Source organism: Chelon labrosus, assembly GCF_963514085.1.
Source record: "Chelon labrosus genome assembly, chromosome: 7".
NCBI classification, from domain to species: domain Eukaryota; kingdom Metazoa; phylum Chordata; class Actinopteri; order Mugiliformes; family Mugilidae; genus Chelon; species Chelon labrosus.
The window spans coordinates 24,013,469-24,035,271 of NC_140343.1; the positions used below are offsets into that span (position 1 = coordinate 24,013,469).

The 21,803-nt window shown below is 39.6% G+C and overlaps 1 protein-coding gene across 1 annotated transcript in view; it reads right to left on the reverse strand.

The window, feature by feature from the left end:
* The window catches only part of naaladl2 (N-acetylated alpha-linked acidic dipeptidase like 2), a 372,313-nt gene that overhangs the window by 191,175 nt on the left and 159,335 nt on the right, over positions 1-21,803 (reverse strand). The window lies entirely within an intron of this gene.

Genomic DNA, 21,803 nt, shown 5'->3' on the forward strand with positions numbered 1-21,803 from the left:
TAGCTTTTGAATTATAAATGTTCTTAAGAAAATACGCGATGCTGCTTGTGCAATCCGCTGAACAGATTCTGAGAAAACATGCACAATGTATGAACTGCGTGAACAGTGTGTCTGCAGTCTATATGCTTGATGGGTAATATCCATTTGAGCGTAAAAAGCATCTGTTTGAGCCTCATGCATTATTAATCTGCGCCACAGTTCACAAACAATTCATCTTCTTCCATCTACTCAAGCTCTCATGCATACATACGGAACTTGGTTTACAGTCTTGAAATTATGATACAGTTTTTGATGATACAATATGGTTGGCAGGCTGCCAGAACACGATAAAAATCACTTACTCGCCAGTTCATTAGGTACACTTGTGGAAATTAACACATTCCCAAGGTGCTTTCAAGAATAACTTGTTAATAACACCTAAGCCTATGGCGAAAACCATACTTTAGGAAATCAGGAAATTGATAAAGCAGCAGTAATGGTGTGGAAAGCAAGCAAGAGTCTAAAGTACGGTCGTAGTAAATTATTCTACCGTGCGGAGGGCAGCAATAGGCCCTGCAGAATCAAAACTGCCAAAATCACAAAAGATGAAAGGAAGCAAAAACCCTGGATGAAGACGCAGCCCTTTTGAATGGTAAGTTCAACTTCAAAGTCCTGCTAGATCAGGGGTTCCCAATACGTTGCTCACGATTGATAGGTAGATTGCGTTCCACTGAAACAATGTTTTAGATGTTTTAGTCTATCATTTATCTGCTGCACATCCAGAACAAACAGCAAAACAAATGTTCATCTTCTTTTTATTTAAACTTCATATTGCAGCATGTCCTCAGTTCAGCGGCACACATCCATAGCCGTGCACAACAACAACTTTATTAAAGGGACAACACTTTTTTTTTTTTTTTTTTCTGAAGGTGCAGTGCAACAAATTTTCTTCTTAGAATAATACAAACAAAGATGAATAGCGCTTTTAACACTGTAGCAGCAATATGACACACAGATGTTTGTCAAAGTAGACCCCAAGCCAAAAAAGTGTGGGCACCCCTGTGCTAGATGGTTCTCTTTATAAAACCACAGTTTGCCGCATTTACTGTTGATATTAATCTATTGACAGCCCTGATTCAGTCCGGCACTAACCCCCCTTCAAGACTTAATGTTCAGTTGATGTTGAAATAGTAACAGAAAAGAGGTAATTCAACTGGACGACCATTTTGGAGAATGTAGTTTATGGTGCTGTTAAATGTATTGAATTAAACACCAAAGTGTTTCAGTTATGTAGCCTGCTCTCTAAGTTACTTCAAACAAATGCTGAACACCATAACCTTCATGAAGCTACAACTTAAGTGCATGACTGTTAAAATGCATTTGTTTCCACTTAATGAACTGGCGAGTGAGTGTAAGTCCTCTCCATAACTTTTATATTTGAAAATGATCAATATTACCATCTCCAAATCTAATAAAGAGCTCGTCCATTATTCTCTATTATAAGTCAACAGATTTTATAGAAACAATTTCTTTTGTTCTTAATTCTCATCATGTTTACAGCGACGTCTCGGTTTATCGCAGATTTATTTGTTCTATATTATATATGTATTATGTTTATTAGTGGTGTCAGAATGAATCAGTTAATTTTATGATTAATTTGGAATATTTAATGTGTTTAAAACAAACAACCCCCACCCCCCCACCCCCCCCCAAAAAAAAAAAAAAAACACACAAAAACCTCATCCTGGCTAAAGATGGACAAGGACTTGGGTGGAATTTTGGATGCAAAATTTTACTTCACACACAGACGTTTGTTCATGTTTGTTCATGTTTGTTCAGCTTTTCTCTTTGTGTACCCTTGTGCATGTGTGTGTTCTTGAGTAGCTTCTCCTGCATCATCTGAATGTGCACAGTTATTATATATTAATTTTGTATGAAGTTTAATAAAGTTTGTGCTTTCTATTCTAGATATGTGACTGAACTTGAACGGGGAGAGCGGTATGTCTCATGTTCAGCGGTGTTGCCTGCCTTGTAAGAGTTCAGAGTTATGGAGCCTCCAGAAGATGACCCAATCTATGTAGTTAAGTTCAGGATAGTTTATATTCAGCTAAAAGGAAGACAGCGTCAACCTCAGGTGACTGTAGATTGCTACTGCACTTGATCCTAGGTTTAAAGACCTAAAGCTTCTTCCCAAAGATAAAAGAACTGAAGTGTGTAGTAAGCAACCTCATGTTGGGAGAGAGGCCTGCTCAATAACTGCCTGCAGAGACAACAGAGAAACCTTTGCCTAAAAACAGGGATGTCCATCTTCCTGCTGGGTTCCTCTGATACAGATAGAGATGAAGAGTCCACAGAACAATGTCTGGACCACTAAAGGGCAGAGTTCAAAATGAACACGGAGGGGTGTCCATTAGGGGAATGACTTACGATTTTTTAAAGTCGACTAATATGAAGCGAAAGTCGAGTCAACGTCGTCTAGTCGATGAGGTCACACATAAAAACACAAGTAATTATTTGTAACAATGAAATCTATATTCTTGACCTGAATACATAATGTAGCGTTTCACACAAAAGAAGCTAGCTACGGCTTTTTGGCAAGGACAACTATCGGCCATAATCCACGGCAACAGTATAAACACCCTCAGTCTGACACTTCTAATATGCGGATCTAGCTCGGCAAAAAAAAACTTAAATAAATAAATAAAATAAAATAAAAAACATGCTCTACAACCGTAGCAACAATGTCAGCTCATAGAACACACCAAAACTGAACATAAACACATGAGCTTATCAATACTGTGCGCTACAGATATGTATAGCCTATATAAATTGGCCGTGTCTGGCATTTAATAGTACTTCACAGTGTGTTGTAAAAACAGGATAACGTAGCCAGGATTTAAAATAAATAAATAAATAAATGCGGTATATCTCCGAAGCCTTGTCCGTGTATAGCAGCTAAAGGTCTAATAACTTTAGACAATGAAATTTACCAGTAAATTGTGGATTTGCAGCCTCTTTCTCTGCTACCACAGGATGTTAAGTGAAGTTTTCAATGGACTGCCGCTGAGAGGATTTGGACGCTCTGCTAGCATTAGCAGATGCCTTTTCAGATGAGTGTGCAGTAGTACATTTGTTGTATTTCAGGACTGACTTACATATTCTGCATGTCACAGTAGAATGGGCTTAATCTTTAGTGAAGTATTTCCACACACCTGATGAACCGCTGCTAGCTTGCTGCAGTGACCCACTGGGCTTATCACCTGTCTTCTAGTAGGCGTGTTGTTATTGCCACGTGATCGACGATTAGTCAACTTCCTGCTTAAAGCGTCATGGCACAGCAGTAAAGTCGACTATTGGACTGGAACCTATCGCATGCAAATACCTTTAAACCCCTACAACCACTTTCCCTTGTGAGTGACTGTTCTCACTTTCAGGCCACATTAGCAATAGTGTGGTGGTTAGCACTGATGCCTCACAGCAAGAAGGTTCTCTGTCCGAATCCAGGCTGACTGGGGCCTTTCTGTGTGCAGTCCGCACACCTGAACATTTGTGTTGCTGTTTGTTCTGGAGGCGCATCAGATGAATGATAGACTAACAGCTAAAACATTTTTTCAGTGTGCCACGTGATCTACCCGCACTACCTTCGCGGTCGATTGCAACTGACGTATTGGGCACCCCTGAGCTGGAATCTCGTCTTTTCCATAATTTCTCTTCCTCCTCCATGCATTTTGGTAGCGAGAGAAGTCGTCTCAGAAAAAATAAATAAATAAATCTACAGCTTTTATTAGCACCTCAAAACAGCATTGTTGTGGTCCCCATTATGAACAAGAAGATACTTTATACTCCCTTAAGACTTGTACTTGAACTCGTAACTGAAGTGAAGTCATTTTCAAATAATCCAATTATTTGTAAAATGTACTGTGTATTTACTATTTTTAATTCAAACCACAGACCTTGCTAAAAATCCACACAAATGAAAGTAAGAGAAAATAAATATCACACTCAAAACACAATAAAATGTAGGCACGACATTCACTGGCTTAGGTTCTGTTGCTAATTGATGCACTTCAAATGTATTGAATTAAAACGTGAACAAATAAGCTGTGATTCTGTTTCACAAGAGGGCACCACTGCATTGCAATTATGAGTGGGGCTTTAATCCTTGCGGTGCAGACAAGTGGCTCCCGTACTGACTTTCTTGCAGCGTGGACAGGAGCGCCGTTAAACAGTCTGACCCACTGCATCTGGTATGTAAGCCTGAGGAAAGACATGCTCTGCTAGTGACTTCATCTCCGAGTGGTGCATCTAAAGCTGCTTACGGAGAGAGGGAGTGAGGGAAAGAGAGGTTGAGCGAGATAAAAAGACATAATGACACTGACAGACAGGGGAAATGAGTCAGAAAGGGATGAGCACAAACTGTTTGATTTGACAGACTTTTCCCCTCCCCTTGTCCTATACAAGGATGCTTCATTCTCAGGGTGTGTGTGTGTGGTTGTCTGTGTGTGTCTGAGGGGCTGCAAGACGTCATAGTCCACAGTTAACTGAGCCTAAATGACCATAACAGGTTCCCTGCTGAGGGGCTGTAGGCCACAAATGTCTTTTTCTTCCCACTGCATAATGCCTTTCAGTGTCATAGCAGGAAACTGAGTACAAGTTCATCACAAGTCACACCAATTTATTTAATTTAATGGCTCTAAATCCACCTTTTTTTTTTTTTTTGCAAAAGTGGGATGCTGGGGTCAAGATAAGACAAAACAATTAATAAAAAATAGGGATTATGACAGCTTATTTTATGACACACAGACTCTCTACACAAGGGGAGTCAGACATACGGCCCGTGGGCCAAAACCAGCCCGCCAGAGGATCTAATCTGGCCCGCAGCATGAATTCGCAAAGTGCAAAATGCGAAAATTACATAGAAGACTACTAGTATTTGGGAAGGTTCATTAAGTATATGGAATGTCCTATGTTCAATATGGTTCCTGAACGCACCATAGTCTTAACCCTAACCCTAATGTAAATGGTATGTGTTGTGTTTGTAACTACAACATCTACAAAATAATAAAAACAGACACGGAGCTGTATGGACAGGTGTCAATCTGTTTGATTAGCCTATTAATGATGTTCAAGTTAACCTACCAGGGTTCCAGGTGGGTGGGACCTAGAGGAGAAAGACGGAGCGAGAACGAAAGTCACTGCTAAAACTTAGTTAAGTAAACTATAGTGTTTTAAGTTAGTGTGATTGAGTTACGTGTCTGCCTGTACAACTTAGTGTATTTGTTTGCTGGAGAGACTGGACGCTCCGTGGGAGCCTTTTTCCGTCGGGAATTCTACTTAATTGATGCAAAACCGTGACCACACTGCTGAATGTTGCTAGCTAGCGCCTTGTGCTAGCAGTAAGAGAGACTTGTATTTGGGAAACACTTGTTGCACCAAGCTGCTGAGAACCTACTGGATGCTTATGAACGTGGACGGAGCCTGAGGACGTGTTTCTACACCACAGTGACGGGACACTGCTGATGGAGGGGTCTGCCAAATTATATCTAACAGCACTCTGCATCCCAGGAACTGTGAGTACTGTTTAGATTAGATAGAGTTTAATTGATGGACTTAATTGGTATTAAATTAAAAGGTGGGGACCACCTGGTCAATGTCATGGGTGCTTCTCAAAGTATATTTGTCATAAACTATGGGGCTACAGTGGTTTTGTTATGTAAGGGATGCTGAGCTCTCATGGACAGCATAGCTGTATATGAAGCTAACCAGGTCTCTCTGCATCGTAGGAAGAGTAATTCAATTTGGGATGCTATACACCAGGGATGGGCAACCTAAATGATGGAGGGGGCCACAATTTTTCATCGACAATACCGGAGGGCCACATAGGACCGCACACTTAACCAGATATGATAAAACTGCCATTTTAAATATGTTTGTGTGTGTACAATTAGAATATATTTATAGTATATATATTTATAATTATATATATATATGTGTGTGTGTGTGTGTGTGTTTATTGAAGCAAACAAAAAATAACCACTTACTGTGATTTTTTTTTTTTTTTTTAATTAATTTGTGCATTTTTACACCAAGAAACAGTTCAATATTTTCCCTGTAGCCTATATCCACTCTACCTCGCCACTATCAGCAGTGGGCACTGGTAAAAAGCCGCCGTTGTTTGCGTACTTTTGATTTAAGGTCCGCTACGATAGCAGCCCTTACATTCTGTGAACAGATAACCTTCTTTCACCTGAAAGACACGATTTTCTCGATCAAGCTTTCTCTCTCTTCCGCTCTGAGCCACGGCTCAACGCCTCTTCTTCACTGGTAGAGAAGACCCGGTGGAAGCGTGTGCGAGGTGGCGTCTGCATTAGAGCCGCCATCTAGTGGCTAACTGTGTCATTACAACTGATTCAGTGCCGCAGAGGATACAGATTTATAATTTTCAAAAATGAATCTAAGGGCCACGTTGATTGAGGTCGCGGGCCGCCTATGGCCCGCCAGTTGCCCATCCCTGCTATACACCATATACGGTATACATGCTGCTATACACACATCCCAAATTTAATACTCTAGTAGACCCGTCACCCGCTCACCTCCCATGCAAAGAGTGATTACTCAGAATAGCTTTGACCCTCCTGTAAAATAAGAAAAGTAACTGCTATTCCTAATTTGTCCACTGTTTTGGTCAGAGCAGCGGACAGAACAGAACATCCGGAACTAAACGGTAGTTGAGAATAAAATTACCCTTTTTTCTTTCTTTTTTTTTAATGAAATTCCAGGTTGTTCATAAATGTTTTGTAAAAGGATAGCTCATTAAATGTAAATATTTTCATAATGTACCTGTACTTCTTTGCACTAAAACAAAGGGGAAATATGAGTTTGACACCCCTGCTCCACACACACCGGTTCCTCACTTACTCTATACTAAGTTTAATATGACAGAGAAAACGGCTCAGACAACTCATGTAGCATGTGAGCACTTTTGTGTTGTTGACTAATTAAATTTTACCTTACCGCGACTTTTTAAAACACAATGTTTCTGCTCTTGATTTTTTAGACCATGGAGACTTACAATTATTTAAAGAGAGCTGGTCAAAACTGGAGGAAACGACTCCAGGCGTAACGCGAACTAGCTTAACTTTATAAGCGCTAGCTAGCAAAGTTAGATTGAAATAGTTTTCTCAAAATACGGTTTATTCGGTGATAGTTTACTTAATCTTACATCCATTTGTCCATATAATGCCACATTTCAACAGCTTATGTTTAGTTTTCCTGTACATTAAGAGCACAGGCTTCCACTATTTGTTGAAAAATACAATACCCACATTATTATGGTCATTTAAAGAGGGACTGATACAAAACGCAAGATGTGATCTGCCATATACTGTTTAATAGCTGGGATAGCATCATAATTAGGGGCTTCTATTAAGACGTAGAAAAAATAAAACAAAAGGAAAAAAAAAAACGCCAGGGTCTCATGAAATTTTTGTAGTTAGTAGTAGGTAGTGTTATAGTTTCCACAACAACAAGTGTGCCAGGCTCTGCTAGGTTATGAGTGACCACAACACTACAAGCGTGCCAACTGCACATACATCCTCAAAACTAAAAAGAGTTGAGTATAATTGAGGCCATAGTCTGTACGACTGCTGCAAGATATGAGAAAATAACCATTAAAAAATGCACTTAAGTATTACTGAAAGATATTCCACATACACATAGTTCAAGCGGGAGAAAGCGAGTAGATGGTAGAAGAGGAGAGAAGGAAAAAAAATACCTTTGACAGCTGTCACCACAGTCGGTAATCCTCTCATTCCCTGTTGCACATTCAAATAGGAATCAATTTGTGTGCTGGAAGGGTAAAGGCTGCATGGCCGTAGTCACAACAAATCCTTGTTGGGAAAAACACTTTTGCATTCGGTCAGACTTAAGTGCCGGTCTCATCCCAAATGAGCTGCAGGGGAGCAAGGGCCAGAAAGGATAGAGGCACAGAGAGAAGCAGGAATGGGATACAGCTTAATTGGCCAGAAGAGGAAACCACTGCAAAGATAGAGGGCTCGGTTACTAATTCGGCCTTCATGCTTATTGCCATTCAATCTAGCTTACTTTCTGGGGTGAGGAGACTAAAACCCCATGAAGGAAAAACAGACCTGTTATAGGCTGCTGAACAGGAAAAGAAGAACAATGGCTCCAGAGGAAAAAAAAAAACAAAAAACTCTAAGAATATCAAGTACAAAATCCCCTCCACTGTTCATGCATTCATGTCATCTCTGCTTGTCTCCCTCTATCCATAGCTCTTCTTTATTCCTCACTGGGATCAAGAACCTGTTTTTTTGTTGTTGTTTTTTGTGATCGATCATTGTGGACCCAGCCTTAAAAATGCATTTTTATAGCTCAGTCTCCCGTGAGATTGTCTAGGCCAACAGTTGATAACAATGTGAACACAAGTCCTACCAATCGCCAAACCATACAAGTCAAAAATATACCACACTCTTTCCCATGTACATGAATACTGACACCAAAGTCAAATGAGTTCTTTCTTTGGAGTAGTCTTTACTCTCTCTATGACCTCTGCTTCCTGTAATTCATTTCTTGCCGTGTCGCCTGGTTCACACCGTTGATAAGGAAGTTTGTTGGTCACAGTGATGTTTGGCTTATGCAGTCAGTCTGCATCTGCCCCTTCAGAAAAATAGGTCCTCCAAAAGAGTAACCAAAGACATCAGCTTGTAACGTAGGTCAGCGGAGAGAGTTCGATTCACCTGTGTTAGCTTGAGTACATACAGTAACTGCAGTTATTGGCACAATGAAACTTATAAGCTATGTGAGGCGGTGTGGTTAAAGCTCGTCATTATAAAAAAAATCTCTTATTTAGACTTTGCCCTACAATTTGAAGAGTAACAGCTGAAGTGTTTTGCAAATTGAGAGGCTGATTAATTCAAATTTCATTGTTCTGGCCTTGCCTGTTGTCGTGACAACATAATTATTGCGCCATTGTTAATGTTGCCGTCTGCTGGAGTGTAAAATATTCTAAAGTAGATGTAAAATATTGTTAATAAACATTAGATATAGGTCACACTGCTCAGTCGTTTGGACAAACCATCCATGACCCCCAGCTTTCTGAGGTCATTTTATAGTCTGACCCTCCATTGTCAGACTAATTAACATCTAGGCCTCTGCATCAACACAATCTGAGAGCTTAGACAAGTACCGTTGGTGCCCCACTATAACAAAAGCAAAAATATCAGCCGTCATCAATCATTTAGGTGGCTGTGAGAAGTAGTGAGATTATATTAAAGTGAACTCTGCAAAGGTAACAAAAACAAGATTAAGAGTTGGCAATAAGAGGCTGACAAATTAAACACAAAAGTGTCTTCTTGTAACTCAAATGACTAATGCTTTTGTAATGCGCATTTCAACTAGAAAACAGCATAGTTAAAGTAAGAAAGAAGATTAAATCACAACTCAAATGTACCAAACCTGGATAAAAATAAATAAATAAATAATAATAATCTACTTGAAGAACAGTATTAAACTGAAGGACATTTCAATAAGAGAGTGTTATCATTCATTCCTAACTATAAATGTTGTGCAAACCCGTCTGATGTTAACATTATTCAAAAACTATTGACCTATGATCATTAACTTCACCTGCAATCTAATTAAATGCTTCAATTGTTTGCGAATGCAAGTGTTCACGAAAAAGCTTTGAGCATTCAAAGGAAGCTTAATGGGGACAAGTGCACCTTGGACTGCATTTGTCAGACAGCAAAATATAATCACAAGAATAACAACATTATAAATGTAAAAAGTAAATATAAGTGTAACATACATAAGACTTCTGTTAAAATTTTTGTCCATGGACTGTTGTCCACCGTCAGATTTTTACTCCACTGTCTCTCAAAACCACTGTTGTGTAGTAGGGTAGGCTTATTGAGTAATTGACTGTTGTCTGAGGAACAAAACACACATATAGAAACTTTAGAGAAGATATCCATACAGTTGATCACACCGATTACTGGCAATGTTGGGTGTTTTTATTCTTCTTTTTTGGTTGAATTTGGGTAAGAAGGTTACACGCTCTCAGGAGTATCTGCCGTCAGTGACATATTGTGGTGCAGTAAAAGAAATAGTTTTTGCTCTAATGTTTTATTGCATTACAACAGAGCAAGAAGCATCCATTTGAGTCTGAGTGGATGGTGTCCTAAAGGGAAACTTTAATTTTTTTTCCAAGGCATTCTACCATGAAAAACGACATAATTAAGGAACACGCTTTTATTCAAGTGTAATGAGCGCAAGCTGCAAATATGCACAAGTATAAGTAATTGCCAGGTTAAGCATATGTTATAACTTTTTTTTTTCTTCCCTTTTGATACTTGACCTGCTGAAGTGGATTCCTCATAGGCAAACCATCTATTTTCAGTCCTCTCTTGGGCATCGTGAGGCAGCGAGACACAGATGTTCAAATTTCCCACTGGACTCTATTCTTACCCGCACGCGCATCAAAATGGCACACAAAAAAACCTTCTTCAGGCAGAGAAAATTGTCTTGAGGACAGCTATAATTATGCCGATGCAATTAAGCAAACATGCTCCGCGTAAGCCACATCTCAATTTGTCACCCTGTTAGGTTTGAAAATCAACAGGACCGAGGCTAGACTCTGTAAACACTATTTACACTATCCCTTCAAGTGAGCCTGAGATGCTGCACTGAAGTGCATGCATGCTTGAATGAGGAATAAACTGGAGTATAAAGGACTCAATTATGCAAGCATACAGTAGATTCACACCACAGCGTGATGTGATGTGTTTAAGTCATTAAACTTGACATATGGAAACTTTGACAGTTGAAAAAATAAAAGTGAAAACAGAAAATGTGTTTGCACATGTTTCCTTTGGAATACAGGAGAAGGGAGTGAAGAACTTTGATCACTTGTGCTTTTTACGTCTCACTGCTTTTCTCTATGTGTCTACAGTACATCCGTTCTCTTTGCGACTCCAACTCTTGCCGTGTGATACAGTGTGTGGCAATACAAACACCTCATTCTGTCATTGTCACTGTGCTAACAGGCTCATCGGACTGCCTTGTTATCCAACTCAAACACTGTGGCCCAAAGAAACCACAGCACATTTCCATAATATTATTGACCAAGTGCAAAGACGGGATGCTGCCTGGAATACGCGCACCGTGCTATTTGCATGTCTATTACCTCGGAAAACCGCGGCTCTTGACATGAGTCAAGGAGAGCCAATTTGAAGCTCTGGTGCACACCCAACATCCCCCAACCACCCACACACTAGAATCACAGCAAAAAAAAAAGGAAAGCAAAGCATTTTGGAAGACAGGAAGTAGTGTAATGAAGGCCAACTGTGTCCTTTAGCGGGTTAAACACACACACACTTGACATGCATGATGGATCAGCTGTGAAATAGGCTGGAAGGCAAAGTTCAGCAAAGCCAGTATGACATGAATTTCAAACAGGATGTACCTGTCTATCTTTCCAACATGATGTCAGGCACCACCAGTGGTGTTTAGATTGTAAAAGGAAGATAATAGGATCGTGTATGACACAGGTGGCAGATTTAGCTGTTGTGACAGCATGAGAGGATTATTCCACAGAGTCTGAGGAAGCGAGGTGGATCCTGGTGGCTCAGTGAACTGTGGGCTGTATGCAATGTGATGTGTGCCTGCAGCATGATTAAAAACACTGATTATAATGTACATTTATAGCTCAAGGGCCTCCGTATTAGCACCTTGTGCTTCCATTTGAGGATATGCAGCTAGTGAGACCCACTCTAGCACTCTGCAGATTATTATATTCACATAGTTAATACAAGTTCAACACATGTTGGAAAACTTTTAATTTGGCTTTTTAAATACCTGTGGAAACTTTTTGACAAGTCTTGGTAATCTTGGTTGAATTTACTGAGCATGATCTTCTTACTCTCAAAATTTAGAATAAAGGAGGACTTAACACCTTGATGAGCAGGATCCCCATAAACTCTCTGTGGCCCCTTACTTCCTGTCCTCAACTAATAAGTATCTAAGAAGGGCCAAGAACGATCACCTAAAAAAATAAATAAATAAATAAAGCAGAACTTCATACTTACAGGTGTGAAAGTGTAAGGTCCTGTCTATGACAACGACTACATTACACACTATAGTTGTAGCCCTTGAAAGCATTCAATCGGCTCACTTGAACAGAAGCCACCAGTTGAACAATGCTATAGTATGAACTCTTAGACACACATAAGACAGAAAAAGCAAACTCGACCTTGGTCACGTCATTGCCCTGTTAGCTTACATTCATAATACTACAGCATACAATACCTTAACCTAAACTAGCAATGGTTCAAACTGTTTAACATCTCATTTACTACTATTGTGAGTAAATTAAGAGTGAACCAGAGTCTTTTTGGAACAGTTAACATATTATTTGTGAGACTAATTTATTATCAGTCGCACCCACTCAAGTCCTGGATGCCCTGAAAACTAGAGGCGACAACTTGCTTTTGGCATGCTCTATGCAACAGTGATGCCACATTGCACTGTTGTACCAGACAACGTAACACAACTGGGGTTGATCAAAAGGATATGGAACCAAGTAAAGTTTTAGACTCTCTAATAGTATTTTATATGCAAGACAACTTCCTGTTTGTTAAACAATCCATCAATCTGAATCATTTTAGCAGCTTTGGATCTCATTGGTTATATAACGTAATGCTGATTCCCTATTAGAGGAAGGAAATTACTCCCACACCCTAAGGAAACGTTTAATTGAGTTATTGTTAAGTCAAACGTATTTTGCAAAAAATAGTTATTAAGAAATGCGACACACAAAGTGAAAGAGATGCTTTGAAGACCAGTGTAGTAAGTTACTTCTGACAGCATAAAGACTCAACATGCCTGCATCTGTTTCTGTACAGTAACATCAGATACAGTGTAAGAGTTTTAGGGATTGACGGCAATACAAAATAGACACAAGTTAATTATTTGTATAATAAATGTTTCGTATTTTACCACTTGATTTTTTTTTGTTTTGTTTTGTTTTGTTTGTTTAGAGCTTGTTGTTTTGCTTCTCGATCGCCATCATGCAGGACTGCGATAAAGCCCTGACATACTCTCTAGCAGCTAACCGAAGCCCGACTCTGAGCTGCTCACAGTTAGACATTTGTCTCCCAACTGAGTAAAAATCTGTTCCGTACGCAATTTGTGAAAATTTCATTTCTGTGAGCACTCACTGTCTCACAAACGTTGGACTTTGATGAAATTTTTGGCTTTGATTTTCTTCCAGTTTTGCTGCGTAACTCTGTCATGACCATTGTGAATGTGTCACGGTTTGGTATGCCCCGCCGCAGACTTAATCCATTCCTATCAGCAAGCAGACATTAATAAATCATAAGGAGAAGCTTTCAGAAGGTTTAACCTCCATGCATAATTCAGCCTGCACTGATGCTAATGCTACAGCTGCTGCTCCCACATTCTACTGTAGTGTAGTGTCCCTCTAAACAGCCAATTAACTGTAATGAATCCAGCAAAGTCCAACTCTCAGCAGAATGAACAGAAAACACTTTCTCCGAAAAACTGTGTGAGGTAATTCCTAATGAGAACTCAGTGAAAGTTTGTTTTCACCTTGAATGAGGTGGCAGTTTGGGCATAGTGAGATACTTTCACTTGATGCAGAATACCCCCAGTTTGAGTGAGCTGAGAACTGCGTGGGCTTACTCCAGTAGTGATCTTGATTACATTGTTTTTCAAACTGAAGTGTTGTAAAGCTTGATTTATACTGGTGTTAGCGCTTGAAAAACAGTGTTGCAAAGATAAAAGGCAGCAGGGATAATGAAGCTTAGTATTATATTTTGTCAGCCATGTTAAAGCCAGACTCTGCTGTCCTTCCAACATTTAACAATCAGAACTTTCAAACCGCCTTTCTGTGTGGAGTTTGCATGTCCTCCCTGTGTCTGCGTGGGTTCTCACCGGGTAATCTGGCTTCCTCCCACCGTCCAAAGACATGTGCATTAGGTTAATTGGTGATTCTAAATTGGCCATAGGTGTGAGTGTGAATGGTTGTCTGTCTCTCTGTGTTAGCGCTGCAATAGACTGGAGACCTGTCCAGGGTGTACCCCACCTCTCGCCCAGTCCTGTTAAACACCTGGAGCAGGAGGAGGTATAAAAGGCAGCCAGTTGCCTCTGTCAAGGGGTGAGTGTTGGCTGATGTCGGTTGTAAGTGTTTGGTGCTTGTTGACCGAATGATTGTGCACCTCACAGTCACTGCTAATGACATTCAATGTCAATGCACTTTTTGTGTAAAAGTGCACTTTACAGTCTCAGTGAAATGGGATAATCAGAGCTCGGGAAGCTACCCCTTGACGAGTCAGGTCCCAGCTGAGCTGAGAGTTGAAGCCAGCGGTACTGCTGGTGGAGGAGATTCATCGGGGAAGGGGCGTAAAAATTAGAGAATGTGTTTAAATGGATTCAAAATTAGTATATGGGCAAGATGACCCATCAAAATTGCTTACTAGGAAATGACAAACAAGACCCACGCAATGAAAAAAAACAATATGCAGAGTAGTTTCAGTGTAATGAAATGGGCATGTATGTTGGATAGGTGCATGGGATAACTGACTGTCATGCAAGAGACATGAGTATGCATCCTGTCACAGAACAGCAACCTAGTTGACCAGCCCACAAACAGCACAAGGTGTTGAAATATATATATGTGTATGTCTTGCAGTAAACTTGTATTTAAACATGTCAATGACTACATTTTCCATTTTGTGGGTTCATTTGAATCCAGCAGAGGTTTCTAAACAACTCATGTGACACTGTAAAAACACCCACCTGTCAACCAGTTCAAAAATTAACACAATGAAAGGGTATATATTCTCCTTTTGGCTACATCAGAAGAGCATTGAGAGAGAGCTGCATTTTAAAAGGTAAGCAATTATGCATTCGCAGCCATACACACAAGCGGCGCTGTATAATATCAATGAAGAACACGTCCAGCAGTCACAAGCTGATGACCAGCAGTTCTCATTTGTTAAACACAGCGAGAGGATACAGAAATAAATCTGTGAAAGACAAACCTCACGCATAGCAGCCACATTCAAAAGACAGAGGAAATTGCCTCACTACCAGGGGCAACGACTTGGCAAAAGACATGACGCCTCTGATAGAAAAAGGTGCCAGAAACAATTATTTTTTCCCATAAAGGAAGAACACAGTGTCTATGTCCCTCTTGTGTGGCGCTCTCTCATGAGTCTTGAGCCGACAGGTCTTTCAGACAGATTGCCTTGTTGTTAAAATGAACTGAAGCATTTCCAAAATCAGCATCTGTGGCACTAATGATGCCCCCCAAAAAAGGCCTGCTCTCTCTACATATTTGTACTATACAGTATATAGGATCAGTTCCATGAATTTAGTGGTATGTCACTAGCTAGAAGTCAATGAAGTCAGATTTGGCAAGTGGTAGTAGTTGTAGTAGTGGTATAAGTTATTGTTGGTGATAGGACGAGGAGAAACAGTATTTTACACCTCTGCATGTTTTCAGTATCACATTGTGGAAGTGACAATAAACACGTATTGAATTGATCTGTGTTTATCTGCCAGGTTGAGGCTTTTGATTTGGCAAATGGACATGGATTTGCTTTAGGGCTTCAGGTGGTTAAAATAGCCATTTTTAGGCTGATAAGCATTTGTTCCCCACACTACACTGCCTGTCGAATGTTTGCTTCTCCTTCTTCATTAAAAGTATGTACAGTATCCCCAATCAAACTGTCCAAGTACGTAAGTTAATACGCAGCATTCAGTGTTTTCCGTTTCTTTCTGTTTTTTTTTTGGTGGGGAGTCAAATTGGATGGTATTAAATAACAATCTCCTACTACCACTTTGTGAAACATCCACATTGCATAATTTACTAACTTCTGTCTGACCGACTTTAGCTTCTAGAGTAAAGTACTTCCACGCAGCATGTTTAGTCACGTGATTGCGCTGCTTCTTTGACTTTTGGCAGCTTTGGCGCTAGCCGACGAAGAGGAAGAAGATGTTTTGACACAACAGGGGACGAGGGTTTGTTTTTTGGCAGACCTGAAATAAATAACAATGATTTCAAAAATGGAACGGCGCCGATACTGATCTCCCACTATCGATCAGGACGTCCACATCAAGTATGCTAAGCTTTACTCGTGTCTTCCAAGTAAAACTGCTAATCAAGTTTTTCAATTCACACAAAGTGTTAATGTTTTCTGACACGGTCATTTGAGTGTGTTCTTCAGTAAGAACGACCTTTTATGTTGGCACTGTTTCAGCTTTCTGACAAGTGTCAGGACAGTGATAGGGCAGGATAGAAAATCCAAGCTGCGGGATCTCTTCCAAGAATGAATGGATGCTGCAGCAGCATGACGCATATCAGACTAGATGAGTGCTGGAGCAATGTGGAGTAAACCTGACAGGGAACACCTGCCGGTGACATCTAAGCAAATACCGGGCTCCGCAGGAATCTGCATGCGACTTTTCTCTTTTCATTCATGGTGCACTCTATGGGACATTCACAGACATGAAGAACAAGAACACATGAAAAAGACGTACACTATATGAATATATACAAATATCCATCCAAGTAAAACTTGAAAACTTTTTAGGCAAACACAGCTCCCACACACACACACAGACAGGAAACCCACACCAATGGTACACAAGCACATGCATAAACATATGGAATATACTCAAGAAAATAGCAGCACAAGGAGAGATGTATGTGTGAGATGGCAGAGGGTTTGATTTGTTGTAGCTGTCTCAGCAGGCAGTGTATGACAACACAGCAGCGGTACAACGCTACAAGGAACAGTCAAATTAACAAGCTGAGGAAGGAGGAGGAGAGGGTGGGGAGAGGAAGACAACAAAGTCCAAACAATATACTGAGAGGCGGGGAAAGTCTGGGGGAACATTATACAGAGCCCTGGCAAACAGCGGAATTACATTTACTCTAAACAGCTCTTCCACTGGCAGCATTTCCACTGGGAGCACTACTGACAGCTTCTGTGTCTTATTTTTCCATTTGAAAAGAGAGGTATTGTTGACACCACTGAGAACTGAGTATGTTTTAAAGCTGTTAAAACACCAAGGGCCCGAAAGGTAAAAGCTTTTCAACCTAAGCAAAACAGGTGCAATGCAACCGTTTTCAAAAGTCTCTCAAAACAGCGGGTTATGCATGAGCTTTCCTGGGAAAATGGCCTACATTTCCGTGAATTTTGAGGAACTGTTTTGTACTAGCACATGTATGAAGTACAGGTGCTCCCTGGCATGACTACAAATCGTGGTGTAGTTAAATTCTCCTTCTTGTCCTTTGTGTCACCAGCAGGAGACACAGTGATGCTTCCTTGAGCACATGGTAGGGTCTTATAAAGCATCCGTTAAACACTGCAGTGACCTCACATTGACAAACAAATGTATTTGTAGTAGCGAACGTTAAAAGAGCATCTTCCGGTCGAAAATGGTTGCATTTTGAATGTCATAATGGTGCAGCTTACTTTCCTGCACTAATGGAACCAATTTTCATCCTGACCATGCCATGACTCATTTACTGAAAAGGCTGAAGAAAGGCAGCTGACGGCAGAGTGCTAATCAGCAGGGGTGTTATACAGATTTTAAGACAACCATAATAAGATCGAGGGTATAATATTTTCTCATTATGAGCAGAAGAGCATGTGAATACACACAGAGAATGTACATGGGCCTCCTGAGGGTGTCTGGCTGGGGATGGCTGCTGCCATCAAGGAGTGTCATTACTATGGGGTGGGGGTGTTTGGTCTGGTCAAGGTGGTTGGTACATGCGTAAGTAACATCTACATGAATGCCAGGTCCAAAAGTTTCCCTGAAGAACATTGTATTGTCACAAGATGGTCAATGTTATTTACTTCTCCCATCAGTGTTGTGGCTGATCACTGTATAACCATATCCTAATCTCACGGGCAATAACTTCAAATGCATGTGTAGTGAATAAAATGTTTTCCACATGTACATATTGCAAGGATTTTTTCTTAATTTGCATGTAAAAAGTGGGCATGATAGAAACATAGCCTATAGTCAAGGTTTCCTGTCTTAACGGTCAGAAGCTTCCCACTGACATTATTTGGATGGATAGCCAATGTTACCATAGAAATCACAGAAAACGATATTAAGCCATATGCTAAATTGACTATATCCTACTTAGCTGAAGATTGTGTTAACAGTTTTATTAGTGTAACACAGATTCTGTGGTGCAAATATGCATGCAATCCTGCATCATGTCGGACACGTCATTTGGATATGTTTATCTTTGAACTAGCAAATGATGACAGGAACGAGTCCTTGTGTGATGAATAAAATGATAACAGTCTTGTCAGAATTAATAAAAAATACATAAATAAACCTAATACTGCTCCCTTTACAATAAACAGGCCCCAGAGAGCCAATGATCAGCTATGAATGCGACATTACGTTTGTGGTATTCCATTCTGAATGCTGTCTGACCTTTAAATGCCCACGCAATTAGAAATCTAATTAGGCTGAAACAAATGAGCAAATGTTTTCTTCATTCACATGCTTCCAATCAGACATTATCTGCAAACACAATATTCATTATCATTGTACTGCGAGTGGCCCCCAGATCTATGTCACACAGGAGTGACAAAGGCTACATACAGCTGCTAATGTCTTGTCTTCCAAAACGCCTAAAAGAACTAACTCAAAACGTCCTTGTGATGAATTGTCCTCTCTGTTGGACAGTCTTTGCTCCATGTCAACAAAGCTACCATGAGCTCTTTTGTTCTTTCACCAATCGAGGAGCACCTTAAAGAACAGGTGCCTCTTTGCCAACACTGACCTTCAAAAGGTCATACGTGTCTTCATATGAATGCATTACTTCATTACCCCCTGACTGAAAATTGCTGAACAACATGTTCCCTAGGCTCCTGAAGAGTCCAAATGACATACAAAAAATTGCAACTGCACACAGTGCGGATGCAGATGAGAAAATGAATGCGTGTTTGTGCAGTGGCTCTATTATCATCACTTTTATAATTCATCACATGATTCATATAATTCTGAAAAGTACAAAAACATGCATATGGCCTTAAACTCCAAGCCAGAAATTGTTACCAATTCTCCACAAATCTTGTGCCACCCTGTATGTTTGGGACAGTACGGCAACGTAACGTTATTAATTGTAAAACTGTGCTCCAACCAAGTCTGTAACTATCTGCAATTATTTGTTGCAAAAAAAGCAAAAAGTCACACCCAGCTTTTGAGAAACATCCAGAGGAGACCAGTGTGTTTTTCTGTGTTCGATATGTGGATCAATGACCCTCACAGGGATTTAATAATAACCCGTCTGTGAAGCAGAACGATGACTAACCTTTTGCATAATGAATGGATAAATGCACAAATTGTAATTGGCCTCAACAAATTACAATAGACAACAGTTGATAAGGCCAGTTTTCACAAGATCTTTCTTGTCACCTTTAAAATACTAAGTACTGTATACAGTATAATCCTGTGTTTTTGAGTATTCTCATGCATGTTATTACGGCTGTTCCCAAGACATACGTCAAGACAGACTAAACTATAGACTGCATAATAATAATCATAATAATTCTGATGTCAAAAATGTATTATTCTGCAGAAGTGACAGCTAAATTAGAGGCGCACATCAAAACTAAACCATCTAAGAATTGCCATTCATGAAAGCTGTAATTTCCATTGGACACATACACATGAAACATACAGTAAGTTTGGGGTAATGGGAAGGATGATATGCAATACAGAAACAGGTTTCCAAGGCACTTTTCTCCATTTAATACGCATACAGTAGATTCACTGTGATGCTCCAATAGGTATCACATTACTGGAAAGAACACGTGATAATCAATAACCTGCACCATATATATAAGTAAAAGGTGAGCACTGAATACACATTCTATACCTTCTATGAGTCTGACATTTAAGAACTACTGTGTAACAATGCATTCTGTGAATGTAAATCATTCAAAAATAATCATGACAATATAATGCCATTTTATTATTGAGCTGTATAGTCTGTATGTTATATGTCGTGCTATATGCTATTTTTATTCATATTATTTATGGCCTACACTGTACACTTTTTTTCCACATTTCTCACTATTCTACCTCAGTGAGCATTTTAGAGCTGCACTGCTGATTATTACTTCATCATTTCTGCATGGATGTTTTGTATATTATATTATAATATTTCCACAAATGGCCTTAAAAAGTATTGAACTGAAATTTAAGAAAAGTAAGACAAGGAACAGTCAGTGCATACTTCAGTGTGTGTCTTTTCTTACAGTGAAACCAAGCCAAACTGACTTGAAAGTCGGTAAACAGACTGGTATGAATAAATTAAACCTGCACTAGAGCACATGCATACATTATTTTCTTGTGAATCCCTCATGGTTTTGTAGGCATTCTGAATCCAGCACAGGAATGGTAGACAGCCATTGCCAATAAAAAAAAAAAAAGAATACACTGACTGCAATGAATACAACACAGTACATAATAAAACATGGCATGAGAATGCCATCCATAAAAAAAACAAGGTTTGATTTGATATGATCATTATTCATGTGATCATATGATATGATGGTTTTAAATTAAATTTTTCTTTTTTATGTATTCATGTGACCTTCACACAGTAGAATAGGAAAACTGAAATACGAATGCGCTTCAGTTTTAATTAAACACTAGTTTCTTCTGATTATTTCACTGAATATTTTCCGGTGACAAAAAAAATAAAATACAAAAAATATTGTGGCAGTTGAAGAAAGTACGGTTGATATGAGTAATGAGGTGTCCTTTCACATCTTCTGTTCTTCTGAGCTGCATTAGCACTGGGGACCTGAGAGCATTGCGAATGGTGAGAGAGCAGACAGCCAGCATCTGTCTCTCTCTCTTCCACTTAAATACACTCCAACACACATGTTCAGATACACACTCTTACACATGCTCACGCAGCAGTCCAGACATCTGGTGGGGATCTACTGGGTCTTGCCACTGTGGTACTGGGACTGTTACAAGGACTAAAGATACTTCAGCGGTAATGACACATCCCTATTGACCAGACCGGGCAGAAAAACAGGAAGTGGGGACAAGACTGAGGGTCAGACAGGTCATCCATCTTGGGAGGGTGATTTAAATACAGTAGAAGAAAGTCACAGAGATACAGAGTAATATACAGTAATGTCCTCTGCCTGACGCCAAGGTAAAAATGTGAGTATATTTCAGGGATGACCAGATTCTAGAGAGAAATGTCACTGAAATGCGCTCAAATTTGTTCTTAACTTCACTGTATGGACATGGCTGCATAGAGTCAAGTGTCTATTTACCACATAGTATAAGTCACTTTATAGTGAAAATATTAAATGTTCTTAAACTGCAAATTCAGGGTGGTGATAAATATTACACTGTATATACACTGTATATGAAAATGCAATATATGTTATGTTTTGTTAATTGTAAATTTGATGCTTTTCACAGGTATTAGTACACTGTAGAGATTTAAGGCAAATATACTAACAGTAATTTGTAGAAGTGACTGTCCAGTCAGTAAAACCAGTACTTTTCACATTATACCTGATTCCAACTGACAATTTTATTAGGAAGCTCTGCATACATTTCCATTGCTATGCAGATGACACCCAACTGTATTCATCAATGAAGCCGGATAAAACAAATTTGCTAGTTAAACTTCAAACATCCCTTGAAGACTTGGATTACCTATAACTTTCCACTTCTACACTGAAGTCATTATATTTGGTTCTAAGCCCCAAGGAGAT